Here is a 16,231-nt window from a genome sequence, read left to right as displayed (position 1 = left end):
AAGAACCGTTCTGAGAAACCGCCTGAGCTGGAAAGCCGTGGAGGACTTGGTTTGTTACGAGGTTAAATATAAGTAATACATCCTAAACTATGTCCGATACATAATGCAACGTTAGGGGTGAAATTAGTAGGGGGTTTTACCATAGTGCTTTCTTCCAAATCCTTCTCATTTTATCAAACAGCAATAAAAAAATAACGCTTCAAACACTACATCTGTCAATTCCTTTGACTTATAAAGAACTCACACAACAACTCACATGTTTCTCATAGCATACATCCACTTGCAACTGTAATCAACATCCATCCATTCATCCAAATCTAAACTGCAATCTTATATATATATATACTGTAAATAATACCAAGTTTATTACAGTTAGTATTAAGAGTCCCAATTAGTTAATAAAATAAATTTGGTTACAAATAACAACATATTGTCTATTTTAATATAAGTAATAATAAGAATGTTTGATTAACATAATTCATTTTGAAGAATTTAATAACATGCAAACATTTTAATAAATCAGAGAGAGAGAGAGAGTATATAGTAGAAGATATATATAGAGGGCAGAGATATATATAGTATATATATTTATATAGAGGTGGGTCGGAAAATTTGTTTAGATGATGATGAAAAAGAAATGCAATCTGCAATGCTGCTTTACCTTTCAATTCATCAAATTTCACAAAAAGTAAAGGCTAGTACAACTGTTCTACAACATAAAAAATCTGAAAGAGCAGCGATCTAAGGATCACAAACCTGTTTGTGTGTCATGGTCCGCTGCGCGAGCAGAGAACATAGGCAGAATTCCGCCGCTTTCTCACCACACCAGAGATCTGCAGTTCTTCTCACCCAGATCCACCGCCTTCCAGCTCTCTACCTTCTGTTTTTACACTAATAGATGATGATCCTGTGGAGATCAGAGGAAACCAGCATGCACGATCAGAGGCATAGATATTATTGAAGAATACAAAGACAACAGAAAACATGTAAGTTAAATGAACAATTCCACTTGAAAGTGGTTGGCCAAAGAATCTGTATTGTGCAGCAATGCTCATTGACTCATCCTGTTTAATAATATTGTGACAAATAAATCCAAATCAAATATATAATAGTTGAATTATTTGTCTTTAGAGCAATAATAACTGCATGTCGCAGCTGACCAACTACAGTGGTATGAACGTAAGGTAAAAATTCCAAGACTTTTTTCCAATTCATGCAATAAATTTTCACCAAAAAAGCTTCACATCAAATATGTGCAAAGGCATCGAATCTAACGAGGTGTCTTCTCCACCCATGTCCCGTGTTTCCATCAGTGGTGAGTATTCTGTGGGTCAGACAGCCGCTTGTTTCCTGCTTGGCCTTTGGACTTTCTGTGGTCTTCTTCAGAGTCAGAGTCCTCAAATGTTGACCAGAGCTCTCTCCAAACACTATCTCTCTGGAGTGAGAGGAAAAGAGAACTGTAAATCACGCCAAGAGATTATTTACACTTGACACTGACATCATGTGCTTGGGGTGAAAACGAATACACAGACTTATAGAGTACCACAGGGATACATGGAATGTATATGGTAAACAATATAGATGATATTATCAAAAACTAACTTTTAGTTAACATGAGAAAATATTTACATTTTGTACATAAAGTATATTTTAGATGCACTCCAGCTGCATGATTTGAGGAAACTAATTTTGTCTAATAAAAAAGAACCCAAAAAATGTTTTTGTTTCGCTTGTTTGTAGGGCTACATTTTCTATGAATTTAATTTGTACGCTTAATCTAACTTTCAACATATGAAAAACCTCAACATTTCATCTTGTTAATACATGTGCTTATTGCAAGTAAAGGTTACAACTACACTCACTCTACCCCCTGGACATTTTGTGTTTTTAGTCTTGGTGATCTTGACTGAAAATCCTCAACAGAGTCATTTCCACTTCTGGAACAGTATCTTCTGGTGACATCAAATCGAATCCACACCCTCTGCAACCATTAGCTAGCTATAAGAGACACAGAAAGAGGCACTAGAATAAAACTCTGCCCTCCATTTAATATCTCACATCAGTTGAAATGCCACCATACTGATAAAGTCTGCAGCAAACTTCTGATCTACCATCGACGGCATGAACATGTATCTTTTTAGCCATCACAACATCTGTCTCTTTCTTTTCTATTCCGCCCAACTTCTTATACTGGTCCAGCATGCCTCTCGGTTCGCGCTGCTCTTCTGGTTCAGCTCTTCAGCTCAGCAGGCCTCCACCTCCATCTCCATCTTTAGAGTCCCGGCAAAGGCTTTCAGACCTGCGACACATCTGCAGCGCTATATTCCATAAGCTTTGTTGCTTCTGCAAAGATAATCAAGTATGATTCTATATTAAATGTGGGGAAATTTGAAAAAAAAAAAAAGCTTTTGTCAACCAAAACTGAATAAAAGTTAATATTCTGCAAACATCTATCAATGTCATAAACATTACCTTTTAAAACCTTGATCAGACTGTTGGTTTCCTCCTCGCTTTTCTCTTCATGGCAGTCACCCACGCTGCACTCATGTTCAGCATAACGTGCCTCCTGATCTGTCTAAACACAGCATCAAAAGAAGCCAACCAAACAAACATATCGAGATAAAAGTGTTCACTCGTCGTTTCAAACAGGCCGAGATGGTTTATTCTAAACTGAAACTTTGTTAACAGCATTAACGAGACCTGAAAATGAAGCCCCAGGTACAGTTCGCTCTGGAACAGTCTCTCATTTACATTGAACTTCCTCGTAGGAATGTACTTCCACACGTTCCGTAAACAACAAGCATTAGCTCATCGTGCAATTATAAGAACCAAAATCATGACGCTTCAATAGAGATGTTTCACATCTGTCGTACTAGTTTGTTGTATTTATTATATCTTTTGATATATAAGTTGTATATATATATATATATATATATATATAGGTTTAAAGAAGAGACATCTGATTTTTCCATTAAAATCTTCCTACCAATCAATGGAAAATCTAAGTTAGATAGAGGCAAAACACTTAGCTATGCTTTCATTCTAAATAATGTTTTTGTGCCACATTATAACTTGTTTGACAATTACAATCTGTTGCATACAGTTTTCACAAAGTGTAGCATGATAAGACATTTTTTGTTCAGAAAAGGTAAAATAGAAAGACAAATCATTAACCTCTATACAAAATTATTATTATCGCACATATACCACTTCAAAAGCATGTATTTGTTTGAAACTTAAATACCAAAATCTTCAGGTTAAATGGAGCTTTACTCAATCACTTTAACGATATTTGGTAGCTTGAGCGCTTAGGATTTGACGCATCAAAACTAGAGGATAGTATTTGAGGAAAAACACACTTTGTAAAGTAGAGCTGGTCACAGAATACCTGTAAACAGAACTGATCTCATGATTACCCAGAGGTATTTAGATTATGTTAACATACACGTGCCGTATTAACAGCAAACATCACAATAGCGGAAGTACTGTATTTAACGTCTATATTCCGTATACACCATTAGCATGCTTACACTACTACTTCTAAGAAAACTATTTAAACAGGTACAACGATTTAAAAATGAAATAGGGAGATACTTACATCTCAAACTTTTTTCCGATATCAGTTTCTTAATTTATAAAACGTCAAATCAAAAACATATGATATTTCTCGACTGTGTAAGTCGTGTTACCGCGCTCAGCATGCTTCTTCCTCGACGGCTGTGGGTATCTCAGTACTTCGATGGGAGTACACATCATCATGGCAGGGAGCGGGTATTACAGGCGGATAGCGAAGGCAAGTGTACACTAGAGAAGAAATACATATTTATAGAATAATACAAGCAGGTAATATAAATATGAATAGCATGCAGATATTTACAAACTCGAAAGGTACTAATGGAGAGGTATTATATATGTAAAACCATAGCCTACACCAGTTTCACTAGAGGGAGAAGCTGGATACAAATCAATTATTGAACAGGGAATCGTTTAACGTCGTTTATTGCTTAATATTCGTGTCATGTTCTTAAAGGATCATTTGTATTAAATGAAGGTAAGAGGTTGATTACAAATTGCAAACAAATAAATGGCTGACTTTTTTGATGGTTATAAGACGTAATAACTGCACGAAATCTTAACAGTTGCACACTTTTTTTATTTAATTATATATAACCAATAATAAACGCTTAATACAATACAGATGTAATAAAAGAGTGATAGTTTACTTTTGTGTCACCATTACTTAGGCGCGCACGTTTGGTTAGATGGGATCGGCAGCGCGGCCTGGTGGCGCAGGTGTTTGGCAACAGTTCGCGCGCTGAAAGAGAGACGCGAAACTGCTGCTGTGCGCCAAACGAGCTGTAAATAAATGGAAGCTAAAAACGCACTCTGATCTTCTGAACTACAATGCAGAGTTCTTTTTAAATGACTGCTCGGTACCAAACTTTAAATTCGAGCGCGTAAAATGGAGCGTTGCGCGATCATATAAATGATGCGCTTGAGGCAGAACTGCGATTTCGTGAAGGCACCGCCCTACCAGCAGCAGAGCCAGTCTGGAAAATCATCCAGAGTCCTTTTCTGGATTAAAGCACTTTACCCGCCATGGATCAGATTGGATTTGATTTACATCGCGCAATAATAAAAACGCGTGGACGCAGAACGGAGCTTAGCAAGAAATAATATTTATATTTACGTAAAAAGGCTGATGAAAATGTCTGCAGTGTATAAATTCGCGCAATCGTTCTTGGTTTTCCCAATATACTTCTTTTTGCATAATTAGTTACACGTATGCAACAATTCACACAGTGAAAAGAAGAAAAAGGGAATTGCATGTTGAAGAAAGTAAAATAACAGAGTATCAAAGACAGAAGAAACATCGTTAAAAGTGAAAATGTTTTAAGGTTCATAAAGAAACTTTGGCTTTTGAAACCATGATGTATTGTGGATATATGATTCTTTGATCATCAAAATGGTTTTACATAGAATGATCGTTTTAGATTCTCACACAAGGTTTATTACAGGAACATTTAGTTCAGTTCTCACCACACGTACATAGGGCAAGTCCACGTCAAAGAACGATATGCTTTCTCAATGGTGTGCTAAACGATTTTGAGGATTTAAATCATTCAAACAACGAAAAAGCATCAATGGGGGGAAAAAACTTACAAAAGATGCTAAGCGCTATGATGAAAGTGTTTGTTCAAAGAGAATACATGCTGGATGGTAGAAGGTGCTCCGAGCGAAAACACGATCACGAGAGTTTGTCCAAGGTCCAATCCCAAATCAGAGGCACTGATCATAATTAAAACACCACTGCAAAGTTGATTATTTCAGGAATCATGTAAAGAGTCAATCTAAACCGAAAACTCTGATTATTTATGACCTTAAGGTGACTTTTTTCAACGTAACCACTAGCCTGTTTCAAATCTTAAAGGTCCTTTATTAGCATCTGCGCTCTAGAAAGGACAGCCTTGAAATAATCCAGGAACCTTTCCATTCCACAAAAAGGTTCTTCCAACTACCAAAATGTTCTAAGAATGTCTGGTAGCCTCTTTAAAACCTTTTTATCCATATCAGCCGTCCATGTTAATACATGTTTTTCAATCATTTTTATATACAGAGCTATTTCAGCCCATAGAGAAAGTTCTATGAACGATATGATTAATACATTTTATACTTTAGAGAAAACATCTCCCAGAGACCACAGATAACTGTTAGATTAACATCTGCCTATATTGAGATAAACCAGACGTTATCGGAGAGCGTTTCCTGTTTATGTGAAAACCAGTTTTAAAATATGTTAAGGAAAATTCATTGTTATATTAAAACTGATCACCAAATGTCATTTATGGAACTAAACTGTCCTTCTATTTGCAGACCCTTTGTGATGGCAGAGGCTGTGGCTTTCATCCTGTACCTTGAATGCACTTGATAACCATATTCACAGGCGCTAACGAAGATATATTTCTGTGTTGAGGCTTGAAACGATCTGGTTCTCTGTCCTCACTTGGTTCATCATCTGTTGGAGCTTAGCAGGCCAATCTGATGGCCTGCAGGAGTGACATGGATATATAATGCATTATGGGGAGCACTCAATTCTCCCATTTAATGATCCCACAATCTGGTTTTATTACTGCCAGTCAGAACAGCGAAATCAGCCAAAGCTAGCAATTGTGTTGGAGTTTAATGAATTTGAGGAAAGGACAGTCATTTCTTTCAAATCATGACAGTTAAAAAAATACGAAATGTTTTTCTAATGCATTAAAAGGCTTTAATAAATTACTGTAAGAGTAGGATATAACAGCCATTTAAAATAGAGAATTATACTGAGTTTTGCTTAGTCTTTTGCCAAGTGCAGTCTGACTACACAAATATCAACAGTGTCCTTATAAACTTAACAGATTTGAACATCATAAAAGTGATCGAATGGGAAAAAAAAATTGTTCTGCATTAACAAAGAGCTGATGCTGTAAAGATCTAATGGTAATTATATAGGTTTGAATTATTTATAAATATAACATCTTATTTTAGTGCTGAATAGATTAGCTGTAAAGCAGCCTACAGTAATAAACGGGAAGCTAACAGAATCAATGATGCAAAACACAATGTTAATATTATTCATTATAAAGTATTATGAATGACTGCAAAAAGATATAGTTTGTCAGAAAACAGATAGATGCATGTGCTTGTGTGTGATTTCAGAGGCCCGCCTTAATTCTCAGAAACATCTCAATAAAGTGATCAAATAGGTAATACACCCTGTTTGCCGTGAAAGATTGTGCTTCTGCATTCATGGCATTGTCCAAGGAATATGAATAATGCAACTTGATTAAGAACCAGTGTCTTTTGACTGCTGGATGAAATATCGCAGTTGGCTTTGTGTAATTAATCAGGTGTTACATATTGTAGAATACGACAATACGGTCAACATAGATAGGTCTTTCCATTAACAAAAGCATGATGTAACTCATGAAATACAAGATTTTAAATACAGTAGCTAAAGTAGACGTCAAAAACAATTAAAACGACACCGTTGCCATTTATATTATAGTACAAAAAAATGGTCTTCTAAATTTAATAGGTGAGGACTTCAAACTGCTGCACTATAAATCCAAAAGTCTATCAAAAATAACCTGCTGAAAAGTTAATACAATCAAGAGCAGTACAAATAGATAGAGAACCGAGATTGTTGTGTATATCGATACAGAGAAAACGGTAGTGTGTGTGTGTGTGTGTGTGAAAGACTATTGTGTTAAGATGACAATAAAATCCTGACTTGATTACATTATGTTTGAGAGAATGGACAGTCATTTCTGATGATACATCACACAGACAACCCTCAAAAGATCGTGACCTGATTTTTGCATTATTAGTTACAAGGGCTGAAATTACAACACAGAGATATACAAACATTAATTCACTAATAAAGTTTCATCAGTTATATTACACGCCATACATTAGTAATTTAAATGACCCTTTTATGTTCTAAATAGACTCTGTTGTTGCTGTTTCAAAACACGTACAAGGCACGGACTCCAAGTATATGAGATCAGATGACAAGCCGTTGACGGATCTCCACCAATGGTTGTTATGTGGGCTTCCACAAATATTGTTGGAACAAAAAGAACCGCAGCAGTAGGTTTCAGCCCAGTTTTTAATGACACTGTTTATTTTGTTTGCGCATGTCACGCGCTTATTGTGAGCGCTTCATCCGTGTGCATTTATTTATTATTTTTTTCACTTTGTTATCTAATCAGAATATATTTCTAGCATCCACATCTGTCCGCGATTTGGTTTGCAGTGCTCACTTTTCACAATCCAATCAAACAACCAATGGATGAAATCACATTATGTTTTATGTACTTATGTTAATGTTTGCTTCACTCAAGGTAATGCCTCAATATAAAGTAGAATCTCTGTTTTATGTTTATTCTAAAATTCACTAGGCTGCGTAAGGTCATCACAGCTCTAAACGAGTAGGAATGATAAATTAAGTTGTCTCTTTGCAAAATTCTAAAAGCAAAATTCACAATATTGCTATATTTTTAAGCAGCAGGAGCAAGGGACAGCAAACGGCAAGGCCACAGTGGGTTCCCAGAGAATGCATTGGAGCTTTATATAATAAGACATTTGGCTCAGAAAGCACGAGGATAGTCAAAATGCCCTAGTACTGACCAATTTATAAAATCTATTTAAAGGTCAGAGAAAGGGAAAAAGCAGCTGCAATTTTACTTCACCCGAGGCTATATAAGGTATGTAAAATGAGTTTCTTTATAGCAACAACACCAGCACAATACTTCTCTTCCATATGGATCCTCTGCTGTGCCAATGGGTGCAGTCAGAAATGGATTCCCGAACAGCTGATAAATACACAGCAGCTTTTTCACATCACAAGACATTAATGGACTGCAATGGTGTGAAGTGCTTGTGTATTAATGTGATGTTTTTATCAGCTGTTTGGACTCGTTCTGGCGGCGTTGATTCACCCCATTGAAGAAAGTGATGATAAATTCACAGTAGATGCACATCACAAGCCATATCGTCGCACATTAATGTGTCTAAACTGACAGCTGAGTAATTCTCTACAGCTAAGAATTGTAAGGTCGGATCAAGCGCTGTAAGCCACTTTGAGGCTGTTGGTTGAATACTTGCTTTCTGGTGAAGAAATGAAAACATGTCTGCCAGAAGAGGAACAAGCTTCCTTTACCACAAGATAATCTCCAGAAACATGTCACTCCAGCGGCAATAAAAGCACAGGCTGTTAATGAGAGCAGGTCAGTCCTGTTAGTCATCAGTTTTACTAATATATATCCTGCCTGACACTAATTTGATCGGACGTTCCATTCAGGATGAAAGATGAAGCAGGAAGTTGAGAAGGTCAGGCTGGATAAGCTTTTTATTCATGCTGGACTTAGTGGATGATTCCTTCCTTATACAACATGCTAACCGAACTGAATGAATATTGTTATGGTTAAAAGGAATGTCACAAATCTGCAGTTTTCATTATGAACTGAACATTCAAGAAATGACTAGATGGAATTGATCATTCGCTTTTTGACACGGGTAGTAGAATTTGTTTTTGTAGCTTTCGATGTCATTATGAACTATGTGGATAAATCACATAAAACCTGTCAAGACCATGTCAAGGTCATTCGTTCTGCATAAAAATGCACATGCATTTTGTGCAATAATTTTAATAAAATGAAGCACATTTTCCTATTTAAATTCTTAATATTTAAAATATATTCAAGTATTAATGCATAATTTAGTACTTGTTACACACTGCCAAAAAAATCTAATGTAACTGATATTTTAAATTATACATTATACATTTACATTTAAATATTTAATTTCACAATATTACTGTTTTACTCTATTTTTGATCATTAATATTATTATTATCATTGATTAGCTTTGGTCAGCATGAAAGACTTAAAAAAAATGACCATAAACATTGGAGTGTGTAAAAATAAATCAATAAAAATAATGGCATTAGATCAGAGTTTCTCAAACTGGGGTTCATGAGTTATAAAAATTAAATAATCGTTGAATAAAACAACACTTAATATTTTCAAAATACAGTGCTAAATATTTTAGACTTTATGTGATTATAAAACCAAAGAAAGATCACTGGTATTCAACAAAAAAAATATTTTAAGTTTAAGTTCTAAGCCTCAACTTCAGACAAACTTTTAGTAAGAGAATATGGAGGAAGTATAGAACAAGGTTTTGAGGACAGATAGAGCTGGGTCTTATTAGGCGTAACAATGAAACTGTATACCATATTCTATGAAACGTTTCCAAGGGAAGTAGATAAATCAAAAATAACAAAGGGCCCAGAACCGACCTGTGGGACACCTGTAGTAATATGTGATGACTTAGGGTGTATTCACACCTCGTCTTGTTTGATTCGATTGAATCAAACTCAATTTTATTGCCCCCCATTGGTGGGAGATTTTGGGCAGGTATGTTACAGCGATCGCTCCCGGTCCAGACCCAACAACCATACGAGACCCAGCAAAATAACCTGCATGGTTGAATAAATGACCTTAGGTTAGGTTTTGAGGTTCGTTCAGAATTTCTGGTTCGCTTGCAAAACGCAAAAAAAGCACACCAGACCAAAAAATTGTATTTGTGTGTGAAACAAAGCAAGCGATCTAGAGGACTTTCCTAGTGTGAATGCACCCTTAGATTTAAACTGACAATTGTTTTGACATTTTTGCGTCTTGTGCAATGACATTTTTAACAGTCCACTGTGTGTGAAGAACACATATATGAAGCACTCACAGCCTGGAGTCTGGAGGTTTAGGCTGTGAACTGGGAATTCAGATGTTACAGGTCTGATTCAGTAAACTTAAAAGTCTCGAGGAAAACACTCAGGCCCTTGAGTACTGCACCTGCTGACTCCAGAGGGACTGAACCAGCAGACACTGTGATGTAAACAAGATTTTGAAATAGTTTATAGCTTCAGAAGAGTGACTCTGTAACTTTATTTTCCTGTTTGACTCCTCTAGCTTTGAGTAACTTCTAGTACAGGGCGATCAGGATGAAAAGATGGCGACCATGCTCTTACCAGCTGAGTCCTGATGGCTTGCGACCGTACACTCGAGAGTCTCTGGCGGCCATCGAGCAGAGGATCAGCGAAGAGCGGACCAAGAACACGAAGGATAACAAGATGGACCCGGGGTACCGCGGAGGAGCCCAAACCCGCGCCCGACCTGGAGGCCGGAAAGGGGCTGCCTCGTATCTTTGGCGACATCCCCACAGGACTGGTCGGAGTCCGCTGGAGGACATCGACCCTTTCTACTTCAAAAATCAGAGAGGGTGAGAGTCAGTCTGGGGTCACAAGTGGCCTTCAGATGTTTTAGTGCATCTTAAAGGAGGAGTAAGTGCTGTAAATGAGGTCTAATGGATGTGAAGTTCATGTTTTTGCTGATAATTGCACTTAGTCCTTGAATAGATGGATGTATTTATTTAAGCGCATGTAATGATTTAGTCTTGTTTTTCTGAATCATCTACCTTGAAAGCACACCTTTCTTTTAATATACCTTTTGAAAGCATCGGTTTCTTTAATATCTCAGTTTCTCTCAGACCACTATGAGACAATCTGGAAAGCAACATCTCACAGATTTGCCAACATAAAATCTGCATCAAAAGTCAAGTCTCAATATGAATGAAACACTTCTCATCAAATTTCTATTTCAAAACTAAATATATACCCTATTCGCATTCATTTATAGACTTCATTGGCTCACTTAAGGAGTTTTAGGAGAAACATCAGGGACAAAGTTAATAATAATAACCTAATTGAAAACCTAATTCCCAAAAAAGGCTGGTTGATTGGATCAAATGGATCATTTTAATTTTATGTTCATTCAGTAGCTTTTCATTCTACAATCCTGCACACTGCAAACAAATATGTTCTTATTCAGCATTTTTGTTTTGTTTTACATACTTTTCTGAGAAATGCATACAAAAACATTTTTTTATACTAACACAATTGCCAGTAGAAGACTGTGACTGGCCAATCAGAATATTACAGAGCATTACAGTCAGCCATGCGATTATCTACTTCTAATATTGCACGTCTGATGCAGATTGTTTCAGAACAATAATATTGATCCAACACGGTCACTGATGTATTATGATATATGATTAAAAATATCGTACCCTAACTTTGAACATCTGTTGTCTTTCTCTTTTAGTCTAACCATGCCTTGTTGTATTATTTGAACATCATAGAAAACTGCTACTTTTAAAAGTTCAGTGGCTGGTAATAACTCATTTAAACGGTTTTAAAAGAATATACTCAAAATTTAGACAAAAATACAATAAAATGTAAAATACCTGTTTTCAGGTCGGCATCATTACTCCAGTCTTCAGTGTCACATGATCCTTCAGAAATCGTCTTAATATGCTGCTCAAAAACATATCTGTTTATTATCAACAGTAATGCCACTTCAATACTGGTTTTAATCAATTTTTATGCATCCTCGTTGAATAAAAGTATAAATATCTTAAAAAACATGACCCTAATTTTTAAATGGTCTCTAAAGCAGCAGAAAAGTGCTGTTTCATCTGTCCAGACTGACTGTTTTCTCTTCTTTTCCAGACTTTTATAGTACTAAACAGGGAAAAGCTATCTTCCTTCAGTGCCACATCTCGCTCTACATATTCAGTCCATTTCACTGCATCAGAAGAATCGCCATAAGAATCCTAGTCCATTCATATCCTTCCGCTGCCTCTTAGAAGAACTCTTTCTCTATGTGTGCATGCTTATCGCTGAGAATTACAGAGATTTGCTCCGTTTACAGCCGTGCTTCTGATTTGTGTTTAATAACTTGCACAGATATCAGACCCTAAGACCACAAGCTTCTCTAGAAACACAGCTGCACTGATTTCTTTTTAATTTGCGAGACATTTTATAAATCTGATTTCCAAAACATAATTTTGAAAGCCAGGTATACTTTGACCTGGGACAGCATGTAACCGCTGAAGTACACACGTAAATACCACATATTCTCAAATAGAAATAAGGAAAGAAATAAAAAATGAAATAAGTAGATGTAACTAGGAAGTACCTTTTCATAAGGTATGCACTTTTAGACCCTAAAGAGTTAAAAGCACTTAAAGGGCCTGTATTTGTAACTAAATTGTATGTTTTATACCTTTTGAAAAGGTACAAGTGTCAGCTTTGTACCTTTTTTCTGAGAATGCACTAAAATGCAATGTACTAGCAACCATCAACAACTTTATAGCAGTTGTGGTATCATTATAATAGCTTCAGCATGGGCAAACACCACTTCTATGATCAGAAAATGTAGTAAAAAGCGTTTTGCTTTTCCCGCATAAGACCTCTTAACCTAATCATTATTATCAAAAGGCATCAAAAATCTGGCCCAGCAGCAAAGTGATATCCAGCTGCTCACTTTACAGGCGAATCTAAAATGCTTACCATCCGAATTTTCTATTGGATTTGGTCTCATTTCTGAAACAGCTCTGTAATGTTCTTCTCTGGCATCGCCAACCAAATCCGCTGAGATTCCTCTTCTAATTCCCCAAATGAAATAAGAGCAAAGTGATTTGGCGTCATGTGACAGCTGCACGTTACAGCGCCGCCGCATGCACAGATGTTTTGAGCGTCTGCGGTCGTGATGCATGCAGGTGTCCCGGCCTGTGCCAGCCGCTTCTGTGTTTTAACAATTAAAATCTATTTAGCAGAGAGACGGACAGAGGAGTTATTACAGACCGTTATGACAATGTCACTCCATGTCACAATATTTACTTTAAACTCCAATGACTTAGTTTTAAATGATTAACAAAATAATAATGATTTTAATACAAAAAAAGAACTGAAGCCTTTATATAAAGAATAATGCATCATTAAATATATATGTACGCCTCTTAATGCACATTATAATTCATGTTAAGTTGAACAATTTTTTTACAGTGCAACATTTGAAAGTATAATGCCAATTTCCAACATAACAAAGGAATTTTTAGACATTTTAGTTCATTTTAACATTGGTTCCAATTATTTATAAAAGATACATGCATTTATTGATGCATTTATACATAAAAAGCTTATTAATTAATATTAAATTATTAATACTGACATAATTTCAAAGAAGGTCCCAGTTAATAAATATCCTAATAATGTGTTTAAATTTACAAAAATAAAATAATAATTATTCTACATTTGTAACATTATAACATCACTGACACAAAAAATGTGTCTGTTTCGAAAAACAATTAATCTGAAATTAAAGACATTATCAGTTGTTTTATAAATTATTCAATAAGTCTTTTTGTCATTTAAAAAATATTTCAAGTGAATTAAAATTACATTTAAGTAGCAAAGTACATATATATATATATATATATATATATATATATATATATATATATATATATAAGTATATATATATATATATATATATATATAAAAAATGCATTTTAATAATATTTTAATATTTAGTTTTATAATGTATAGCCTATATTTTCTAAATCTAAGCAATTCACAAAGAAATGAGTTTTCAAAAATGCTAATAACACGATGTTAAGTCTCCTAGGTGATTGCTATCAGAACATGATCCACACTAAACTTTCCAAACATTAGCAAGACTTTTCCAGCACAAATGCAGAGTGACCCACTTCTAGTTCAAACACTATACCGCGTCCTCTGCCTGGATGTTTATTATAAGCAGTTCAGATAGGGCCAGCGATATCTTGTGTTATCCCCAAATGCCACAGGCTCCGAAAATCCCACACACTGAGTCCATGTTCAGACTCATAAAACCTCAAATACAGAATACAGAAAACAGGTAAAGTAGCAGATGCTTGCCTATCACTGGGGTAAAATCCTTCCATATTTCAGTTATGATAAATAGAAATGACATCATAGAATGTTGCAGGCTAGCAACCTTGTTTCAAAGCTTCTTTAAAGGCGTGGCGTAAAGTCCTCATTTACTGCGTAGCTTGCTCCCGACTTTAACTTACTTTGTAACTTAACTTAAGCAACTCTTGTCACAGGCACAGTCATCCTGAAATATAATAAATGATATCTGGCGTCTCCAGGTTTCCAATTTAGCATGTAGAAATTTCAACTCAGAGGTCAGTAGCGAAGGATGCTTTTGTATTAACAGTGAAACAAACTGTACTGAATTGTAAAGAATTTTAAAACCGAAAATAATGTATATAATACAATAATTCACCCCCATGTCTATAACGCACAGTATTTGAAGTAAGAAAAATGCTACCGAAAATGTTTTAAATATCCATTCCATTTGAATTGTTTCCTTCACTCAAAGTTCTCATTACTATCCTGCATGCTTAACTCAGTTTCAGAAACTGAAGTGTAATTGTAAAGGCATTCTTGATTCAACTCAACTGTGAACTGCTCGCTTCCTTAACTTGTTCACTTTGTTTAGCTTGTTCATCATGTGCACAATTTTGACAAACTGCTGCTTCATGGCCATGTCGGACCCTCCGCTGTGGACCAAATACCTAGAGTAAGCAACGCCTTAGTTTATGCATATTTACAAATACAGTGTACATTTTACTACTGCTGGTGATTTCTATACATTGTCTTTTAAGATATTCTTATTTGTTCACTATTTGAAACTGCCACATATTTAAAGATTTTACACACTTGCTCTTTTTTCTAAATGAAAAATGTACATCATCAATTAACATTTGTTTAAAGGTCACATTAAAAAATATTTTATATATAATGTATATATAATTTACCCACCTGTATTTTGACAAAAATGTTGATCTCTTGATATATTCTGTATATATTCTTATTTGTTCATCATTTTAAACTCATCAGTTTAACCTTAATTATTAATTCATAGAATGGCATTTTATTTTAATTCAAGCAAGAAAAAGTAAAAAAAAAAATACATTTACCACTAGCATGTTTGTATTGACAAAACAAAAATATATAAAATACATTAATACATACAACCATTATTTAGTATTATTACCATAATATATAGTGACACAAAAATACTGTTTAATTCAATTCAGTTCAGTTCAGTTCAGTTCAAAATTATTTATATATAGTAATTTGTATATAATGCATTGCAAAGCAGCTTTACAGGAAATTAAGTTTCTACAATATGTTTCTATATATATATATTGTATATATATATATATATATATATATATATATATATATATATATATATATATATTATATAATTTTTATATATTTGTTTAATTTAATTTAATTTATTTTTAATATATCTGTTTAGCAGAAAATATTAATCATCATTCTGGTGATCTAATACATCGGCTAGGGTAGAATGCAATAAATAAATGACAGAAGTAGACAAAGACCTCCAAAAAAAAACCCAAATAGATCACAATAAATTCCAATGGAACTTTATCGTGAGACAAATAATGAAACAATGAAAGACAAGGATAATCAAGTGGTATTTTTGTCTGAGAGACCAAAGCCAAAATAACAACCAAAACCAATCCAGAAAAAAGCAGTAACAAATTTGACCTACCACAAAGGAAAGAAAGGAAAATACAATAACCTAACTACTCTTAACATAAACATCAGAAAAACCTTCAGGTTTAAACCAAAAAGCAGGTTTCTTCTACATTTCTACCACACTCCAATCTAACCTGACAAAGAAAACAGAATACTGAACATCATGGGGAAAAAAACACAGTAGAAAACAAGCATCGTAAGCGTAACATGATCTCAAGAATATGTCTGCGT

General features: G+C 34.9%; 1 pseudogene; it reads left to right on the top strand.

The window, feature by feature from the left end:
- Positions 1-14,938: 14,938 nt before the first annotated feature.
- Positions 14,939-16,231, top strand: part of LOC122322995 — a 33,127-nt pseudogene continuing 31,834 nt past the window's right edge.

The sequence above is a fragment of the Puntigrus tetrazona genome, chromosome 2 (genome assembly GCF_018831695.1).
Source record: "Puntigrus tetrazona isolate hp1 chromosome 2, ASM1883169v1, whole genome shotgun sequence".
NCBI lineage: Eukaryota > Metazoa > Chordata > Actinopteri > Cypriniformes > Cyprinidae > Puntigrus > Puntigrus tetrazona.
The sequence above is the reverse complement of the archived record's forward strand: the minus strand, read 5'-3'. Positions and strand labels throughout refer to the sequence as shown.